The following is a 19,601-nucleotide window of genomic DNA, read 5'->3' as shown; positions in this document are numbered from 1 at the left end:
AGCAAGATTAAGGGAGTGCAAGAATGCCATGAAAGAACAAAACAACAGGGGGAACTTTCTGAGGGTGATTCTTTGTCCTGCAATCACCTTAACCCTGAGTTGTCCCTACAAACCAATCCAGCTGGAAAGTCTGACAAAGGTTGGTAGCCACTCCTTCAACAAACTTTACTGAATGCCTAATCGCGTGAATAGTTTTGAGATGTAAAAATAACCAAAATAACTCAGATATAGGATCTTTCCTCAGGGAATAAGTCGACTAGAAGGGAGTGAGGCAAGTATTTTAATCTTGGTAATACACCCTCACAAGTGACGGATGCCATCCGCAAGCAGGATCAGTCAATGCTTCATCCAAGGAGCGTCATCTGATCTCCAAGGGAAAACAGAATTTGCATCACAAGTGACTCCAGTGAGAGGTGGGAAGAAAATGGAGTCTATCTCAGAATTGGGACATCAGCCCGGACACTGAAGAGGGAACCTTATGTCAGAATCAACCGATCTTCTATTTAGGAGGGAACAAGGGGTTTGAGAACACCAAGCTGACAGTGGATAACTAGCTAGTTGTATTACCAGGGAATGCCGAAGTCTTGGTGTCCACGTTTTCACCTGTGAAATTCACCTGTGAAAGTCAATGATCTCTAAGATCTCTGCTGGTTCTAAAATCCTGCCAGGCTTGGAACAAAAAAACACTGCAGTATTTTAAATCATTTAAGAGAGTTGTGCTCATAGTTTCAGTCATACAGCCTATTGGTGGTCCCATTCTTGATTTATTTAACGTCAAGTCCTTGTTTGGGAATGCAATAGCTAATTAGAACACTAAGACTATGGGAAAATATGGTTTGCCTTCCAACAATATATCTTCACAGGAGCTCTAGGAAGGCCCTGTGATAAACAAAACAGCAACTTTATGCATTAGTAATGTGTATGGTAAAAATTTAGAAAATGTATTTTGGACCTGAACTGTTATTAACTATATCTATGAAATAAGGAGTAAAGGCTGTAGGAAGCTGTGCCTCTAAACAGCAAAAAATAATAATAATAATAATAATAATAATAATAAATACTTTAAGTGTAAAAAATGACAGATTACAGAATGAAGAATGAGAAAAAGGAATGAAATTTTTCTTGAAATTTGGTCATGCTAAAAAAGGAAGTTCAGAGTTCGTTAATCATCTTTCGTTTTGCCTGAATAAGAAAAAACTCAGAAAGAAGTGAAACTTTAGAAGTTACACTGAATAAACACGGAGACCCATTTGCATACATAATGATTTAAGCATCTACTCTCACTGTAGCAGTCTACAAAACCATAAACATATATTCAAATACTGTAAAACCTATTTTGAAGGTATTTCTAACACCTATAGTTGAAATCTACATTTATATTCAAGGGCAAACTTACATGGTTTAGTTAAAGTAGTGGTGGTCACCAAGATTATCCTTGGAGATCATCTCTAGATACATAAGATATTACTAAGTTCATGTGTATATTAAAATAAAGGGTGAAGGGCGCCTGGGTGGCTCAGTTGGTGAAGCATCCAACTCTTGATTTCGGCTCGGGTCATGATCTCACAGTTCATGAGTTTGAGCCCCTTGTGGGGCTCTGCGCTGTCAGCTTGGGACTTTCTCTCTGCCCCTCCTCCACTCATGCACACACACACACACACACACACACACTCGCGCGCACGCTCTCGAAATAAATAAATAAATAAATAAATAAACTGAAAATACATAGAGAGTGAATACAATTTCACATGTTCTCTGACTCCTTCCTGGAATTCTCCCTTCTGCTAGCAGACTGGGGAGTCTATTCGTAAGGAATCTCAAGTTAATGTCTTGCCATTTTTTCATAACATCTAGACTACTCATTTTTCTTCTTCACTCATTGTCCCTGACCCATATCCTGGAAGAGCAAAAACGAGTTCTGACATTAGATGGAGGAGAAGGGTAGTAGGAAATGTCTCATATTCAGAAATTCTATGCTAAAGAAATGGGTTGCTCAACACGTACTAGGTCAGAGGGTAAGTTCTGAGGCTGGATAACCTAGCATCTCATTCAGACACAAGTAAAACGTTACTCAAAGGAGCTGGACTCATTTTTTTTTTTTTTTTTTTAAGAAAATCAGACATATAGTTTTCCTATCCCAAAGCATGTTTGTGTCTGCTGGCAGGCAAGAACAGGTAATTGCCTCCAGGTGTTTGCCTGCAGGAAGTCATTGAAATTCAGCACGAGTAATGGCAGTTTCCTCAGCAGCAAAAACTAACCTGCGGGAACCTCAGAGGCACAGGTATATTTTAGAATAGCAATGCCAGCCAGCTGAAAGGCCGTAAACTCAGAAGGCCCAGTTAAACAGGGAACAGATTAACGAAAATAAGAATCAGGGCATATCGTTAAACTTTTAATGATGACACTTGAAGGTTTAAAAAAAAAAATTGTTCTTGGCTTTTTAAAAAAAATTCTCCAGGGGCGCCTGGGTGGCGCAGTCGGTTAAGCGTCCGACTTCAGCCGGGTCACGATCTCGCGGTCCGTGAGTTCGAGCCCCGCGTCAGGCTCTGGGCTGATGGCTCGGAGCCTGGAGCCTGTTTCCGATTCTGTGTCTCCCTCTCTCTCTGCCCCTCCCCCGTTCATGCTCTGTCTCTCTCTGTCCCAAAAATAAATAAAAAACGTTGAAAAAAAAAAAAAAAATTAAAAAAAATTCTCCAATTTGGGTTGTTTTTTTTTAATGTACTCATTTATGGTAACTGCCTAGCAGGTCCCACTACCCACCTCCCCTCCCCCCCCCCTCCCCGCCACCGCCTCCCGAGGAAATACGAATTATAAGAATAACAACACTTTAAGTTCTGTTTTTACGGAAGCTCGTGTACCAAAAATAATTCGTTATTAAACAATAATCTGGATCTTTTTCCATCGTGAATAGATACCCTAGGACATTTTATTAAAGGTGGGAGATTAACCACTGGCATTTAACTCATTTCCTCCACTCAAACGAAAATCATGTGTTTTTTTTTTTTTTTCAAAAGGTACAAACCAACAAAGACAAGATAAATGAAAGTGATGATAACAGTAACAAAAATTTGGAAAACTGGAGCAGGCTTGGGAAAGCTAAATTCTAAGCCTGCTGCAGGGAAAGCTGAGCAGTAGCCTGAACTTTGGGATCATTTTCAAATAACGATCCAGAAATGGGCATCATCGGTACCTCTGGAAGTTCTGTTGAAAGTGGGGTTGTTTATGGGGTGGCTCAGTCAGTTAAGCATCCAACTCTTGATTTAGGTTTGGGTCATGCTCTCACGGTTTGTGAGTTTTAGTTCCACTTCGGGCTCTGCACTGACAGCGTAGAACCTGCTTGGGATTCTCTCTCTCTCAAAATTAATAAATAAACATTTTTAACAAGTGGGGTCATTTAAAAAAGAGCTAGACCTCCAGATACCTTCCCCTACTCCACACAACAGGCCAACTACATACCCCAGCAGATGACTGAAGAGACTCATTTCCTGTAGACAGATGCACAGAAGGGTTGAGCCTATATAATGAATGCTAAGATTCCCAGTATTTTTTGCCCTTTCCATTCAAGAACACTGGTACACACACACACACACACACACACACACACACACCCCACACGTCCTAGCCAGTAACGGGAAGTCTTTATGGAATTTGACCAGCCTAAAAGAAAAGATCTGAAAATAATAACCCAGGGGTCCCTAAGTAAAGGCAAATTTACTTAGGAAAAAGATAAGAAAAACAGAGGACACGTTCTGAAAGTCCAACATCCATATGATAGGAGTTCCATAAAGAGAGAACTGAGAAAATGGACAACAGAAAATCACTAAAGGAAGAACTCAGTACTTTCCCAAACAGAAAGACATACATCTTCAGATCAAAATAAACCCAGCACCAGAGATAATGGTAAATCTACACTAGGATCCATCATTATGGAATTTCAGAACTCTGGAAAGAAAGAGAATATACTATGAGCTTTCTAGAAGGAAGAGACTTCATAAGAAGAATGGCATGAAATATCTCAATAGTAGTGCTGGAAGCTAGGAGACAATAAACTACCGCCTTCAAAATTCTGAGGGAAAAATGTTACTTCCATCTTAGAATTCTTATCTAGACAAAGTATAAATCAAGTGTGAAGGTAAAATAAAGACATTCTCGAGTGTTTCGAGTCTCAAGGCTTTTGTTTTGTTTTGTTTTCCATGAACTCTTTCTTAGGAAGCCTCTGGAGGATGAAGCGCCACCGAACTATGGGAGGAAATCAAGAGGAAAGCATGGGGTACAGGAAATGGTGTCCCACCTGAGCAACGGGAGACTGCAATCCCCAGAATGGTGGGAAAGAGATCCCCATGGAAACAGTGATATGTCAAGCCTAAGGGGTTACTCTTCAGAATGCAAGTCTAACCGCTCCGGGAGAGAGCAAACCAATACGATATTGAGTGAGTCTGGATGTATTAAGATGGCCCTTACCCATTCTTGACTGAATTAATAAGTACGTGGAGAGCCAAGCAAATATAAAAATCAGTCAGTTAGGGGGCGCCTGGGTGGCGCAGTCGGTTAAGCGTCCGACTTCAGCCAGGTCACGATCTCGCGGTCCGTGAGTTCGAGCCCCGCGTCGGGCTCTGGGCTGATGGCTCGGAGCCTGGAGCCTGTTTCCGATTCTGTGTCTCCCTCTCTCTCTGCCCCTCCCCCGTTCATGCTCTGTCTCTCTCTGTCCCAAAAATAAATTAAAAACGTTGAAAAAAAAATTTAATAAAAAAAAAAATCAGTCAGTTTCACCAGAGAAATGAAGAAAAAGCATTATATGGTTTAGCTATGAATAGTATTCATAGTAATACATGTGGTCAAGGGGATAATATACACATAAACACTGTTAATCCAAGCAAAACTATAACCTATGTGGGGCACCTAGGGGGATGGCCTTGTAACTTTTGTCACTTCAGGATAGAAGGCGTGGGGATGGGAAAGACACAAAGCCACTTGTTTCAGAGTTAGAAGTCGATAGTGTCTAAATTGAAAAGTCAAAAATTGGCAACATGATTATGTTATATGTGTTTACAAATGTAAATATTAAAGCATTGAACTGAAAATAGTTGTGTTTAGGGCGTGGGAAAAATGGAGACGGTAGGAAACGGCTTTCGTTCATAGCAGGCATTAAAACCGCCTGACTCTTTAAACTTCCATGAAAAATTGGACATTAATTTTTTAAAAACGAAACTAGTTCAGGTTACAACATGTACTCTTAAAAGCTTTGAGTAAATCATTTCAGGAGATATGACTAAGGTGGATAACTTATCTCACAAAGATCAAACCTATCTTCTTTAAAGTTTTTTTTTTTTTTTTTAAAGAGAGACAGAGCTCAAGTGGGGGGAGAGGAACAGAAAGAGAGAGAGAGAGAGAGAGAGAGAAGGAGAGAATCACAAGCAGGCTCCATGCTCAGGATGGAGCCTGGCCTGATGCAGGGCTCAGTCCCAGGACCCTGAGATCACGACCCGAGCCAAAATCAAGAGTAGGACGCTCAACTGACTGAGCCACCCAGGTGGCTGTCCATTTCTTGATTCATCCATAGAGTCAAGCTGTGAATGAACATTTTATTAAATGACTACCCGTGCGAGATATCATGTAAGACACCATGGAAAAAGTAAACAGGAAGACTACAGTGTGATTTTCTTCCTCACGTGGTTGGCAAACAAATAAGAAAGGTACGTGAAACACGTTTTTACATGTTTACACGAATAGATGACGGATATGGAGGCAAAGGAACTACATATTACAATATAAAAGAAATGGGATAGGGATTTGCCTGTCACATGGAACAAAGTGAATTGAGTATCAAAGGAAGAGGTAGATAAGGTAACTAGTACTAACGTGAGCCAAATTGTGAATAAAGGAAATGTTTCAGTAAGCTTGGAGGGTTCAAATCGTTCCACATAATGCAGGACAAGGAATGACGATGTTCATTCCAAGACAGCAGGGATCTTGGGTGCCTTACTTGCCATTTTGACCTCAACAATCTAGAACATTGCCTGGCCTATAATAGATACTCAAAAACATTTGCCCTGTGCATGGCTTGATAAGATTCGAAAGCTAAGTGAGGAGCTGTTAACAGACGGCTGTGATGCCATTTAAGGCGCTTAGAGTTTAGACTGTAATAAAATATTTGAGGAGAGGATTATCCTGGTTGTAATTTTGATGGCTGAATTCGGGATAGATTGGAAACATGAGAGATGCCAATTTAGGCAGCAAGAAATGAAAAATAAAGGTCTGAGTGATATCCATCCGCCACTAACGTAGAAAGGAAGAAACACAGAGCAGTTATTGTGAAAGCTAGCCGTGATTTTGTAGAAATATACCAAGTTTGGGGTCAGGAAATCTGACTTTAAATCCTGTTCTCTATCATTTAATGAGTGTGAGAAGCCATGGGAACAAGTCTTTAATGAATAACAGTTTCTTTATTAGGAAAATCAGGAATTAGAAATAATCCTTTACCTGTTGTCTGAAGGGTACCAGATACCTTTCAAGGATATGTGAATGCACGAAGGCAGGATAAACAGGATAAAAGAAGAAAAACCCAAAAGACTGGGGACACGAAACACAGCTGAGAACGAAGCTACAAATCCATTATGATTCACAAGATTCGAAGACAGCACTGTGTAAACCATGAAGAGCTAGACAAGTAATAGGTGTATTTAACCTACATCATCTCTGGGGGCGCCTGGGTGGCTCAATTGGTATCGGGGAAGCACATTGCCTTTAAGTGAATAGATTCCACTTCCTCAAGAGGAGGGGAGTGGAAGGGCAGAGGTGCAGTAGCAAAGAAATTGTGGCATCAGGGGTAAGCTAAGGATGTCTTGTTTTAATAGCCTTAACTTTCTCCAGGAGCTAGTCAAGGACTTCTGCTAAGAGCGAGGTTAAGTCGGTGGGTCGGGGGAGGAGTTAGGAGTTTGAAAGTAGCAGACAGGTTTCTGGTCAAAAGGGCAGGGATAGAGACCCAACTATGAGAAGGACCATCAAGTGTAAATATACACAAGCTCGCTGAGACCGAAGAAAAATATTAATATATTGCAGCTACGGTTTATTCAACATAGTATGTTTTTGGAACAGTTGTGTGTTTTTCTTTTTTTTCTTTTTTTAATATGATCTCGGGGTGCCTGGGTGGCTCAGTAGGTTAAATGTCTGACTTTGGCTCAGGTCATGATTTCATGGTTCGTGGGTTCAAGCCCCGAGTCGGGCTCTCTGCTATCAGCACAGAGCCCACTTCAGATCCTGTGTCCCCTTCTCTCTCTGCCCTGTCTCTGCTTGTGCTCTCTCTCTCTCTCTCTCTCTCTCAAACAAAAACAAAAACAACAAAAACAAAAACAAAAACAAAAAACAAAACAGGGGTGCCTGGGTGGCTCAGTTAGTTAAACATCCGACTTCGGCTCAGGTCATGATCTCAGGGTTTGTGAGTTCAAGCCCTGTGTCGTGGGCTCTGTGCTGACAGCTCAGAGCCTGGATCCTTCTTCGGATTCTGTGTCTCCCTCTCTCTCTGCCCCTCCCCCGCTCACATGAGGTCTCTCTCTCTCTCTCTCAAAAATAAACATTAGGAAATTTTTTTTTAAAGATAAAAAAAAGCTCTGGTTTTAAAAATAAGTAAATAAAAATAAAAACATGATCTCACTAGTCTTTATTTATTTATTTATTTATTTATTTATTTATAGCTCGAGTGGAGGAGGGGGCAGAGGGAGAGAAAGGAAGGATCTTCAGCAGGCTCCACGCTCAGTGCAGAGCCCAACTTGGGTCTTGATCCCATAACTCTGAGATCATGACCTGAGCCAAAACCAAGACTCAAGGGCACTCAGCTGCCTCAGGCCCCCAGGCGCCCTGATCTCATTGGTCTTCATATGCAATCACCATATCACAGAATAAGAAATAACTTGCTCAAATCACCATATCACAGAATAAGAAATAACTTGCCCAAATGACGGGGCAAATAGGTTTTTGTCTCCTATTGTAAAAATTTCAATCATATTTGCTCACTGGTGGGAGGAAATCATTCTCTTGAAGTTAGGAAATAGGCGTTTTTTCTTGAATAGTTCCTTGGTCAGCAAGAAAGTTGAAGCTTCACAAGTCGGAGATAAAGTCAAGATATTGCCCAAGATACTATCCAAGATATTGTTTGGGTTGGTATTATACAATGCATGTGCTTATGGTGCACAAGCACAACTTCCTAACAATTGGGTGGGAAGAGAATTTTTTAAACAGATCATCTCATACTAATTAGGTATTAAATATACTGAAGTTAGAATCTTATGGTTGTCCAAAAATCTTACTGCCATCTTTCCTACTTTCCAGTGCTTCCATAGTTAATCATATTTTGCTAGGAGATGTTTGAAAGCAGGGGTGCTTAATGTTAACTTATTCTTATTTAAAATACTATCATCAAATTAAAGGAAGATGAGTTTACAGTAAAATGCTTAAGTTTCAAAAGATTTGCAAAAAAAAAAAAAAGAAGAGAGAGAGGGAAATTATCTCTGGAGAAGAGGCCTTTCAGGATCTCAAGTGAGAGTAAAAAGTAAAGCACTGGATAAGATAATAATACAGAAAAAAAGTAGACTACCCTATCTTTAAAGATATCACAGGATAAATGACAAGAGGATAAAAGGGACAGTTTCATCAGAGGTTTATTATATATGACATTAACTAGAACCCATAGCTTTTAAAGAAATTAATAGATTTCATTATTTTTTAACAATTTTTATGTGTATTTATTTTTGAGAGAAAGACAGAGCATGGGGGGGGGGGACAGGGGCAGAGAGAGGGAGACACAGAATCTGCAGCAGGATCCAGGCTCTGAGCTGTCAGCACAGAGCCGGACACAGGGCTTGAACTCACGGACCATGATGACCTGAGCTAAAGTCAGATGCTCATCCCACTAAGCCACCTAGGCATCCCTAATAGATTTTTTTTTTTAACTCTTTTCATGTTTATTTATTTTTGAGACAGAGAGAGACAGAACATGGGCAGGGGAGAGGTAGAGAGAGAGGGAGACACAGAATGCGAAGCAGGCTCCAGGCTCTGAGCCGTCTGCCCAGAGCCCGACGCGGGGCTCGAACCCACGGACCGCGAGATCGTGACCTGGCTGAAGTCGGACGCTTAACCGACTGCGCCACCCAGGTGCCCCTAATCTATCTTTTTTAAATATACACATAATATTAGCACCTTATAGAAGCGCTGAGAAAATTTTTTTAAGTTTTTATTTATTTATTTATTTATTTATTTATTTATTTATTTAATTTTGAGAGAGACAGACACAGCACAAGTGGGGAAGGGCATCGAGAGGGAGAGAGAATCCCAAGCTACCAGCACAGAGCCTGATGTGTTGCTCAAACCCAAGAAGCCATGAGATCATGACCTGAGCTGAAACCAACAGTTGGACACTTAAGCGTCTGAGCCACCCAGGCATCCCATAATCTACCATTTTAATTATATCACCTCTAAGATAGTTTTAATTTTTTAACATTTCAGTTGAGGAAAACTCACAAGGGATGAAATGAGCATTTAGATCTTGCATGTGTGTTACTGCTTCTCACCAGGACTTCAAAGCAATCATAGAAAAGATTTTTTCTTTTTTTGTATGTTTGTATTACCTTTAGGAAATTTTCCAACCAGTAGTCTCTATAGCTCAATATTCTCTAAGAGAAATAATATGAGAAGAGATTGTTTTAAGTTTAATTTTTACTGAAATGCGGTAAGATTGGTAGAAATGATCACATAATTCTTACAGGTATAACAAAATTATATAGTACCGAAGGAAGGGGCCAAATGCACAGATTAATTTTGTTTTCAAATCAATATTGTGTCATGAATGCCACTACATCTTGCCCGTCATCTCGGATTGGAGACAGCCTGGAATACATAATCTAAATGTTGTAACTGAGGATTGTTGAAGGTTTGTCTATACGGAAGTGCTGTGCAATTTGGACAATGCCACCTGAAGGTCATAATGAAAAAAAATGAAGGAGCCCATAGTATGAGAACGTGTCAAAGAACATCTAAAATAGGTGAGGCCCGTAATTAAGGTTTACATCACCACAATGTACCTGATTAGAAAATTCACCAGCCTTGGAAGAAGAACCAACAAACAAAATCATAGATTCTTTACTCTACAATAGACTATAGTGAGCTAGTCCAACAGAGTCACTTTACAAACAGAAACTAAAATTCAATGAGATGTCAGTGTTAGTGATAAAAGGTATACTTAACTGTGTTTTTCATCAAAAAGGAAAAAAAAACCCAAGTAAAATAGCCTATAGATCTCATTTTCCTGCAAAGATGTTATGGATAACACCCAGAGTTAGCTGTTAATTAATTTTGATTAATGATGAAGACTAAAGAGAGGGCTATAGAGCATAATAAGATAGAGTTTTCTATTCCTAACAGTTTAGACCAGGAAATAGAGACCTAGAAAAAGTAAAACAATAATAGCACTTAAAGTTTCAGGCATGATAACCTATCTGATTGAGAGTATGCCAATTTTCTGTGAGCCCGTTGGACCGCTTCATGAAATGATCACAGAAAAGGGACAATTTAACTAGATCTTAGAGAACTGGTAGGGTTTGGATGAGCAAAGAGGAGGAAGGCAGGCGTGCCGTATGATGACAATGACTGGAAACATGGACGCTTTTTGCAGAAACAGTGAGTGGATCCATTCAGCTGAACGTGAAGACTTTATTTGGGGAGGCAGCTAACAGTAACAGTGAAAATGTACGCTTGGATCACACTGCGATTTGAAAGCGGCTAGGGAATATGGACTTCATCTTGTAGTTAGCAGTGGGCTGCTTGCTTTCTTCAGTAAGAGAGTTACACACTCAAAGCATTATTTTTAGGAGATAATTAGGGTGGCGTGCCTGATTAAGAGAAGCTAGGAATGTTTGGACTGTAGCCCTATCTTTTCCAAGTTGATGCATTGGTGGACAACTGTGTTCTCTCTCCAGACACCCTCCAATGTTAATATTGGCAACAGTGGAGTACCACTGGATTAACCTACTACTGAGCAGCTTTTTATTTAATGTAATATACAGCGTGCTTGCTGTTCATCTTTAGCAATCTTTTGAAGACGGGTGAGGAAAATATTTTCAGATCTATGACATTGACCTCTACATCTTAGGGTAATATTAATGAAATCCCAAGTCTTCTAAATGTTGGTGCTGGGAAAACAGGGGGTTGTTGGTTAAAAAAAAAAAAAATTGAGGGAATTGGAAAAACGTGGTTAGAAATGACGTCAAAATCGCAGGCTATGGGTAGTTGTAAAGAGCTAATCTGATTTTCATTAGAGAATCTATAGTCAAAAACCCAGGTGTCAGGGTGGCACCAACTACAAGAAAAAGGACAGGTATCCAATTCACGGACTTCATAGCACCTAAAAATAGTACTGTTCTGGGTTTAAGACAAACCATTCACCTTCAAATTCAGAAGCAAAGAAGAGAAAGAAAATAGAGCAGCAGAATGGAAAATAGTTACCAGTATGGAAATAAATCTTTGCTTAAAAGGATCTGGTCACAGTGGAAGTGAAGACGGAGAGGAAGTATAATGAGGAGATACTGAAGGACAGCTTTATGCTGTCCTATGTCCTATGTCCTATGCTTGCACTATGCGCAAGGATATTGCACATAGTGAAAGGATAAGAGAAAGAGCTACTTCGGTAGTTTTATAGACGTAGATACATCCAGAGGACTTAACAGGCTCTCATTGTTCTTCTGTCAAGCATCCCTAGAAAACATGTCATGGCTATCACCCCATTTTACAGATGAGGATACTATAAATTGTTCCTTAGTTTTTTAGCGCATGAATCTCAGCTTGCTAATTAGCAATGTATCTGAGGTGTAATTGGGCCACCATAAGAAACAGGATCGTTTCTTTCCCCACCCTCCCCACCCCCACGCAGGATCTTTAGTTTAACCCAGAAGAATGTTTCCTTTGACTTCTCTGCCACACAACTGGTCAGTGTTCCATCATGGTACCTCAACATCATCATGTATTTTACGTTACCAGAAAAATCGGGCAAGCTTCAAGGAAATCGGAGTAGGAAGAAATCCATACTATTGAATCACTTGCTAATATTTCTGCACCATCCTAGAATTTCTTATTTAAGTGTTGCCCAAATTTATTCTGGCTTTCTTTGAGTTTGTGAGAACAGACACAAATAGTTTCTGGTGATTTTTTTTTTTTTTTTTTTTTTTTTTTTTGCAGAATAACAGCTTGGCCTTTTGGGAATATGAATCACAGGTCACGTCATAAAAGAACTGATGGTCGAAAACTTTTTTGAATACTCATTCGTTTGGGACAATCCTTTTTTTTTTTTTTTCCTAAATAAGGAAATAAAAAATTTCTTGATAAGAAATCTCATTAGAGGTTTGAGTGAAAAAAATTGTGTGGATTTGTTTTAGTGGTATCAGAATGACTACAAGATCATCAGTTGCTTAGAACATATGCTTAAGAGAAATGGTTATTGAGACTGCTAAAAAATATTTTTGAAGCGTATTCTGAAGCTAACCACATTCCTTCCCCCACTTGGACTGTAGGGTAATAGAAACTATGCTTTTAGAACAAGACAAGTAAGAGAAGAGTTACCGTCAGAGAACTGTCTGATTTACCTTTCTGGAAATCATTTCATTTTGTTCCAGAGGGGTGGACTATGGAACTTTCTGAGAGAACATGGTTACGAAACTGTTGTGTGATTAGAGCTCGGGAGGGAGGGACTGTTTTGACTCTCTTGTTACTATGTGAGGGCTGGAATTTTGCAACCAGAAGGTTCCACAACAGTTGGGAACGACAGTTGTACAAGGAGCAAAGCAGAAGATAAATGTGTGTGTCCTGTTCCTCCTGTTCTAAGCACCACACAGCACGACTGTGCCAAGACAAGATTTCCTGCTTGTATCAATATTTTTTATAATTACAAAACCTCCTGTGCAAAATCCATTAACGGAAAAAAAAAATCTCACAAATAATATCGACGCTGTCTTTAGGTTAGACAGCCATCTGGTTAGCTGATTTTCGCTATGCACACACACACACACACACACACACACACACACATAGCCTTATTTAGATGCCTTATTATAATCCTTGTTGCATATCCAGTTATGTACTGTAAACGAATCTGTGTCCTCTTACAAAAATGAAAATAGTTGAAATTTACAAGGCACTCAAAACATGTTAAAGTTTACCGTGAGCCGTTATTGTCCTATTATTCGTGGCTTATTCTTATCTTTCATTCACTTACTTATCTCTTACTTGTATATTAATATTAGTTTCGTTTTCCTTCGTTTCTATTAAGTTCGTTGTCTGCTGCTCTTTCTCCAGTTTGCCCCCATTTGGACTTTGACTCTCGATTCTTGGGTTCCTTTACACTGATGCCCAGAGACATCTTGGCATAAAAGGAACCACCAAGAAAACGAGATAACCGATAACCTCAAAATCATAAATTAAACCACGAGCTCTCGCCAACAGAAACTTAAATGAAACAGTACAGAATAGTACGGCCCTGAGTGGAGGGAAGGAAAAAAATCATGGGTTTAAGGGTTGTTTACTAGAAGCAATTTAATTGCAAAATTTCATTCGGTGAACAGTTATCTAGAGAAAACTTCTTAGAGCCCAACGACGTATTTAAAAAGCCAGAAGCTGGTGAGTTTGGGACCTGGTCAGATCTGGGGTAACAGAGACATTAGTGTAGGAAGTAAACATTGGGAGTGAAGCTGTGTTTGGAGAAAGAGGGCACTTGTAAAGCTGGGAGTGGAGTTGTGGGGTCAGCAGTTTATTTACAGAAAGAAAAGGCTACGTATAACTAGTGATTTAGATGGGAAATGCGACATTCTTTTAATGTGCCGTTGAATCCTGTCCTGTAACCTGCTTTACACACCTAGTGTACTTCTGTGCCGATGCTGAAATCCCATAATTATAGACATGACCCTTATTAAAATGAAAAATTGCTAGAGATCATATATAATATACAGCATACATACGTAAATATGATATGTATATTTAAGCCTGAATTACAAAGTACGGTTACGAAAATATCAAGTATATTTTTGTGGCAGTCCCCACCTGTGTCCCCGGATTCCATGCTGCTGCAGATAATCGAGCAAAGGGAAGACAGGGAGGTGGCGGGGGAGGTCTCGACGTTCAGGATGTGATCTTTTCTGCAGGCAGTGAGGGTCCTTGTGAGGCCATCCGTGGTTGTATTTGGACATGTTACTTAACCTCTATAAACCCGACTTCCTTTTTTCAGTAACATGTGGATAACAACAGTACTTGTAATAAGCGAGTTATTATTTTGGTTAAATAAACTTTGCTTTGGAATATTTTAGATTTACAGAAAATAGGCAAAGATTATATAGAGAGCTCCCATACACCCTCAGCCAGTTTCCTCCGTTGTTAACATCTTACATGACCGTGATATGTTTGTCAAAAATGAGAGTACAGGGGCACCTGGGTGGCTCAGTCCGTTAAGTGTCCATCTTCGGCTCTGGTCATGATTTGGCTCAGGTCAGGTTCACGAGTTCCAGCCCTGCATCGGGCTGGCCACTGCCAGTGAAGAGCCCGTTTCAGATCCTCTTGTCTCCCTCTCTTTCTGCCTCTACCTCTCTCTCTTTCTCTCAAAAATAAAATAAATATTTAAAAAATGAGAGTACATTGCTGTTAACTCCAGACCTTATTTGGATGCCACCAAGTTTCTCCACTGATGTCCTCTTTTTATCCCAGGATTCCATCCTAGCCACCATGTTGGACTTAGTTATCATATCTCCCCCATGTCCACAGACTTATTTCAACATAGGAAAGGTAATAAATGTTAAATACACTCAGCAGAGTGTGGGAGATGCAATAAGGAATTTGTCAACACTTATATATATATGCTGCAGTTATAACTGGGTGACAGGCACTAAGGGCTTTAGAAATACCAGCTCCTCTACTCTCTCTCTCTCTCTCTCTCTCTCTCTCTCTTAAGCTTTATTTATTTAAGTAATCTCAACAGTCAACGCTGGGCTCGAACTCATGACCCTGGGATCAAGAGTTGCATGTTCTTCTAACTGAGCCAGCCGAGTGCCCTTCATCTATGCTCACAATAATTCTTTCTTTCTTTTAAGTTTTATTTATTTTGAGAGAGACAGAGACAACTTGAGCGGGGGAGGGGGAGAGAGAGAGGGAGAGAGAGCATCCCAAGCAGGCTCTGCACTGTCAGCACAGAGCCTGATGCGGGGCTTGAAGCCACGAAATCATGAGATCATGACCTGAGCCAAAACTAAGAGTCGGATGCTTAACTGACTGAGCCATGCAGGCGCCCCCAATTCTCACAATAATTCTATGAAGATTCTAATTGCGTCCACTTTACAGAGGAGTAAACTGAGGCACAGGAAGTTCAAGTAAGTTGCCCAAGATTGTGCTTCTGGCAGAGCTGGGATGCAGTCCAGGTTTCTAATCACCAGATTGCCTTTCTCTGTAAATGTTTAATACACGCTGTTATTGGGAGTAGATTCTGGAACTGGGGAATTCTGTCCAAGGCAGCAGGGTTATCACCAAGAAGTTATCTCCCAACCCCCATTTCTAAGAATGTGCCTGATTTTGTGCCCTCTTTAACCCCACAGTTACAGCAACCCAGAAAGAAAAGGTATGGAATATGGACTGAATTAGCCAGGAGCCCTCAGTGAATAACTTTCCCTATGGATCCCTTGCTATGCCATATTTTTCTTACTTTTATAAACATACACACCTATTTCTTTCTGTCTGTCTCTCCTTCCTTCCTTTCCTTCCTTTCAACATAAGAGGCTTAAGCCACGAAACCTCAACCAAAACTGTGCCAAATGAGAAGCATTTTTTTTTTTTTAATTTTTATTTTAAATCTGGGAGTGAAGAGTGAGAGCAAGCAAAGGTAATGGAGTTGCTGGTGGGTGAGAATCGGGGTTAGGATAGAAAAGGAGAAGGAAGAAAGAAGGATCGACTGGGCTTCTCCAGTCAAGCTCTGCCAGGAACCAGCTGGACAGTGTTGTAGGTACACATGGCCACTTTGTATTTCCACTCCCCAGCTACAAAATAAGCAGATCCCTTGTAAGCGTATTATATGACATCGGGTCCAGAAATTCAAACATTCCAAGTTGTTTCGATGAAAATACAGAAGTAAGAACACAGTGAAGCTGGCACGAAAATCTTGGTAACTAAACCGACAGATGAGCAGGACTCAGTACCACAAACTACTAGTTTGGGGCCGTCTTGAGAGTGGGTCTTGTCACCAATAAAGCGGGATCTGAAAGTAACTGGCGGGATTGCACACGGGTGGAAAGGAGTTGCTGTGCAGCATGCATTTATTTATTTATTTATTTATTTATTTATTTATTTATTTTAAGTTTGTTTATTTTGAGAGAGACAGAGACAGTGGGAGTGGGGGAGGGACAGAGAGAGAGGGAGAGAGAAAAATCCCAAACAGGCTCCACGCTGTCAGTGCTGAACCCCACGCAGAGGCTCAAACTCACAAAGCGGACCTTGAGATCGTGATCTAAGTGGAAACCAAGAGTCCGTCGCTTAACCCACTGAGCCACCCAAGCGCCCTTCAACAGACATTTATTGCGACGCTGTTCCAGGTGCTGGGGATTCAGTGGGGAAGAAATCAAGCCCCCTTCACTCGTGGCCCTCACATTCTACCTGAGGGTTGAACGATAACAGACAAGTGAATCCATAGGATAATTTCAGAATGCTGGATGTTATAAAGGAGATGAACGCAGTGATAAGACAGAGAGTATGGGGTAGGGGAAGGGGTACCCACACTTTAGGCAGGCAGAGGTAGAGAATGCTTAATTTACATGTGTTCCGATTGTGGACACAATGGGCGAGATGAGACCCTTCGATCCTTTCGCAGTCAGTAAAATGGCCTTTATTTATAATGCAGTAAATGTGTATACAAAAACAGCTTTCCACAGGAGGTTTGAAACTGTCTTACTAGAAATGTTAAAAAGTGGAGTACTGGGGCGCCTGGGTGGCGCAGTCGGTTAAGCGTCCGACTTCAGCCAGGTCACGATCTCGCGGTCCGTGAGTTCGAGCCCCGCGTCAGGCTCTGGGCTGATGGCTCGGAGCCTGGAGCCTGTTTCCGATTCTGTGTCTCCCTCTCTCTCTGCCCCTCCCCCGTTCATGCTATGTCTCTCTCTGTCCCAAAAATAAATAAAAAACGTTGAAAAAAAAATTAAAAAAAAAAAAAAAAAGTGGAGTACACAGCACTGTTTTAAGAGGTGCTTAGGAGTAATTCTTCTGGAAATAGGAGACTCTACTATTTCAGTCAATCCTGCCTTCACCCCTAGGAGGAAGGTACTAGAACTTTAAAGAGATGAGAGCAACCTTTCCCACAGTCACCAGTGACCTCTCTGAGTGGAGCCCAGGCATGAACCCAAAGCCCACCTTACTTATTTCATCCTCAAGGCCCTGACAAGACTCTTTCCCAGGTCTGTATGGATTCGTGTAAAGATAGTCCCGGTGTCTGCTCGGGGCTGCAATGTGCCCCCCCCCTCCCCACACACACACCTCCAAGTTCATCTGGTAAAGCCTTCCCCTCAGTGTGACTGTATCTGGAAATAGAATCTTCGGGAGGTGAGTTAAATGAAGTCATAAGTATGGGGCCCTGATTCTGTAGGATTAGGGTTGGTCTGAGACACTAGAGTGAGTGCTCACTGGCTCTCTATGCGCACACATGGAAGAAGCTCAGCGCAGAGGTGGCTCGTGGGCTACAAGCCACGAAGGGAGGTCTGTCTCACCAGAAACCACATCAGGTGACCCTTGATCTTGGAATTTCAGCTTCCAGATCTGTGAGGAAATAAACTTCTATTGTTGGAGTCGCCCAGTCTTTGGTATAGCAGCCCGAGCCGACGAATACAATGTCTCAGATTGCACTCGCTTGCTTCCACATCGTTAGATCATGGATAAAGTTGAATTATTCAGATCACAGATAAGGTGAAATGCCATCGCGGCTTTCTTTTTTTCTTTCTCCTCTTTTTAAATGCCTGCTTATTTCTGAGAGAAAGAGAGGCAGAGCACGAGCAGGGGAGGGCCAGAGAGAGAGGCAGACACAGAATCTGAAGCAGGTTCCAGGCTCTGAGCCGTCAGCACAGAGCCTGACTCAGGGCTCCAACTCAGGAACCGAGAGAGCGTGACCTGAGCCGAAGTTGGACGCTTAAGCGACCGAGCCACCCAGGCGCCCCACCAATCCCTGTTTCCAGTGCTCGTCAGTAAGCCACTTGCACACGTAGTTTATGAGGCATTGTTTTAGGAACCGCAAGAATCACTTCCATCGGTCATTTCTGGCCTTCTTTTAGCCCTTTAACAGAGAGTGCACCAAATAACACTCAATAAAGTCTCTTATTCATTGGCATTGAACTAGGTGCTTTTAAATGAAGTTAGAGACCAGGTTTCTTGTAATCATGTATCCTGTAAGGTTAATAGTATCAACAGCGGCATCAATGTGAATTAACTCATTCTTCTTAAACCTAGACATGGTTAAAATTAGTCATTCTCTCTCCTTGCCTTCGTCCATCACATCATCCCGACTTCCCCCATTTTCATCACACAATCTCCCAGAGTCGCAAAACCTGCAAATACGGAACTTTTGTTTTTGTTTTTGTTTTTTTTTTCATTTCTTTTTCTTCTTTTTCCACAGATGTAGAACATTCTGGAACTCTTGTAATGTGTTTTCACAAAATATCGTCATTAAGCTGTTAGGCATCTCCGTATTCTCCGGGCTCCAAGCATGGATCCACCACCTACTAGCTCTGTGGCTGCAGGTAGCATATTTGGCACTCCTAAGCCTCTCTTCCTTCACCTGTAGTATGGGTTTACAGTGGGGATTAAATAAGTTTACACAGGAAAGCCTGGCAAGTCGTAAACGCTCTCAAAAACTGTCAATTACCACCACCAGCATGCTGCTACCATTACTATAGTAATATATATGCAGCTAACAAATCTACTCTAACTCATCTGGGTAGAGTTATTAATAGCTTCCCTGGTTTGGAGGCTACCTTTATGTGGCCACTCTGCATGTCTCACATTTGCTCTGATTTTCTGTTCTAGCCAGCAACACTCTCACACATAGTTAGTTCACTCGCTCTCCCCTCCAAGCTATTCCCCTTGCCCGGGATGTTGCTCTCATACCATTGCCAAATCATGAACTTTCTCGCCTTCAAAATCCTACTCAGAGCTCAGTCTCAGGATGGAACTTTCTCTGATAATCCTGCCCTCTACCCAATCCAGAAAGCTCTCAGCAGTCATGTAAATAAGTCTGTATAACTTTAATTGGCTTTGTTTATAAGCTTCTTCTTGTATCTGTTTTTCCCCTCTAGGTATTTTTTTTTTAATGTGTTTATCTTGTCTCCATTAATTTGTAAACTCCCAGAGGGCAAAGCTTGAACACACCTTGGTGTTGGTATTAAGTGGATGAACAGTTAGGACTGAATGGCAGACAGTGCAAACCTTGTTGATTACTAATCTGTTAGAAAACAAACAAAACAAAACACCCTTCATTAATGCTTTCTTAGTAGTGATGGCCCTGAGACTGCTCATCTAATGTGAAAATATATCTGGTTTCTGCTAGTGTCCAG

The sequence above is a fragment of the Neofelis nebulosa genome, chromosome 6 (assembly GCF_028018385.1).
Source record: "Neofelis nebulosa isolate mNeoNeb1 chromosome 6, mNeoNeb1.pri, whole genome shotgun sequence".
Taxonomy (NCBI): Eukaryota; Metazoa; Chordata; class Mammalia; order Carnivora; family Felidae; genus Neofelis; species Neofelis nebulosa.
Note: the sequence above shows the minus strand (reverse complement) of the source record.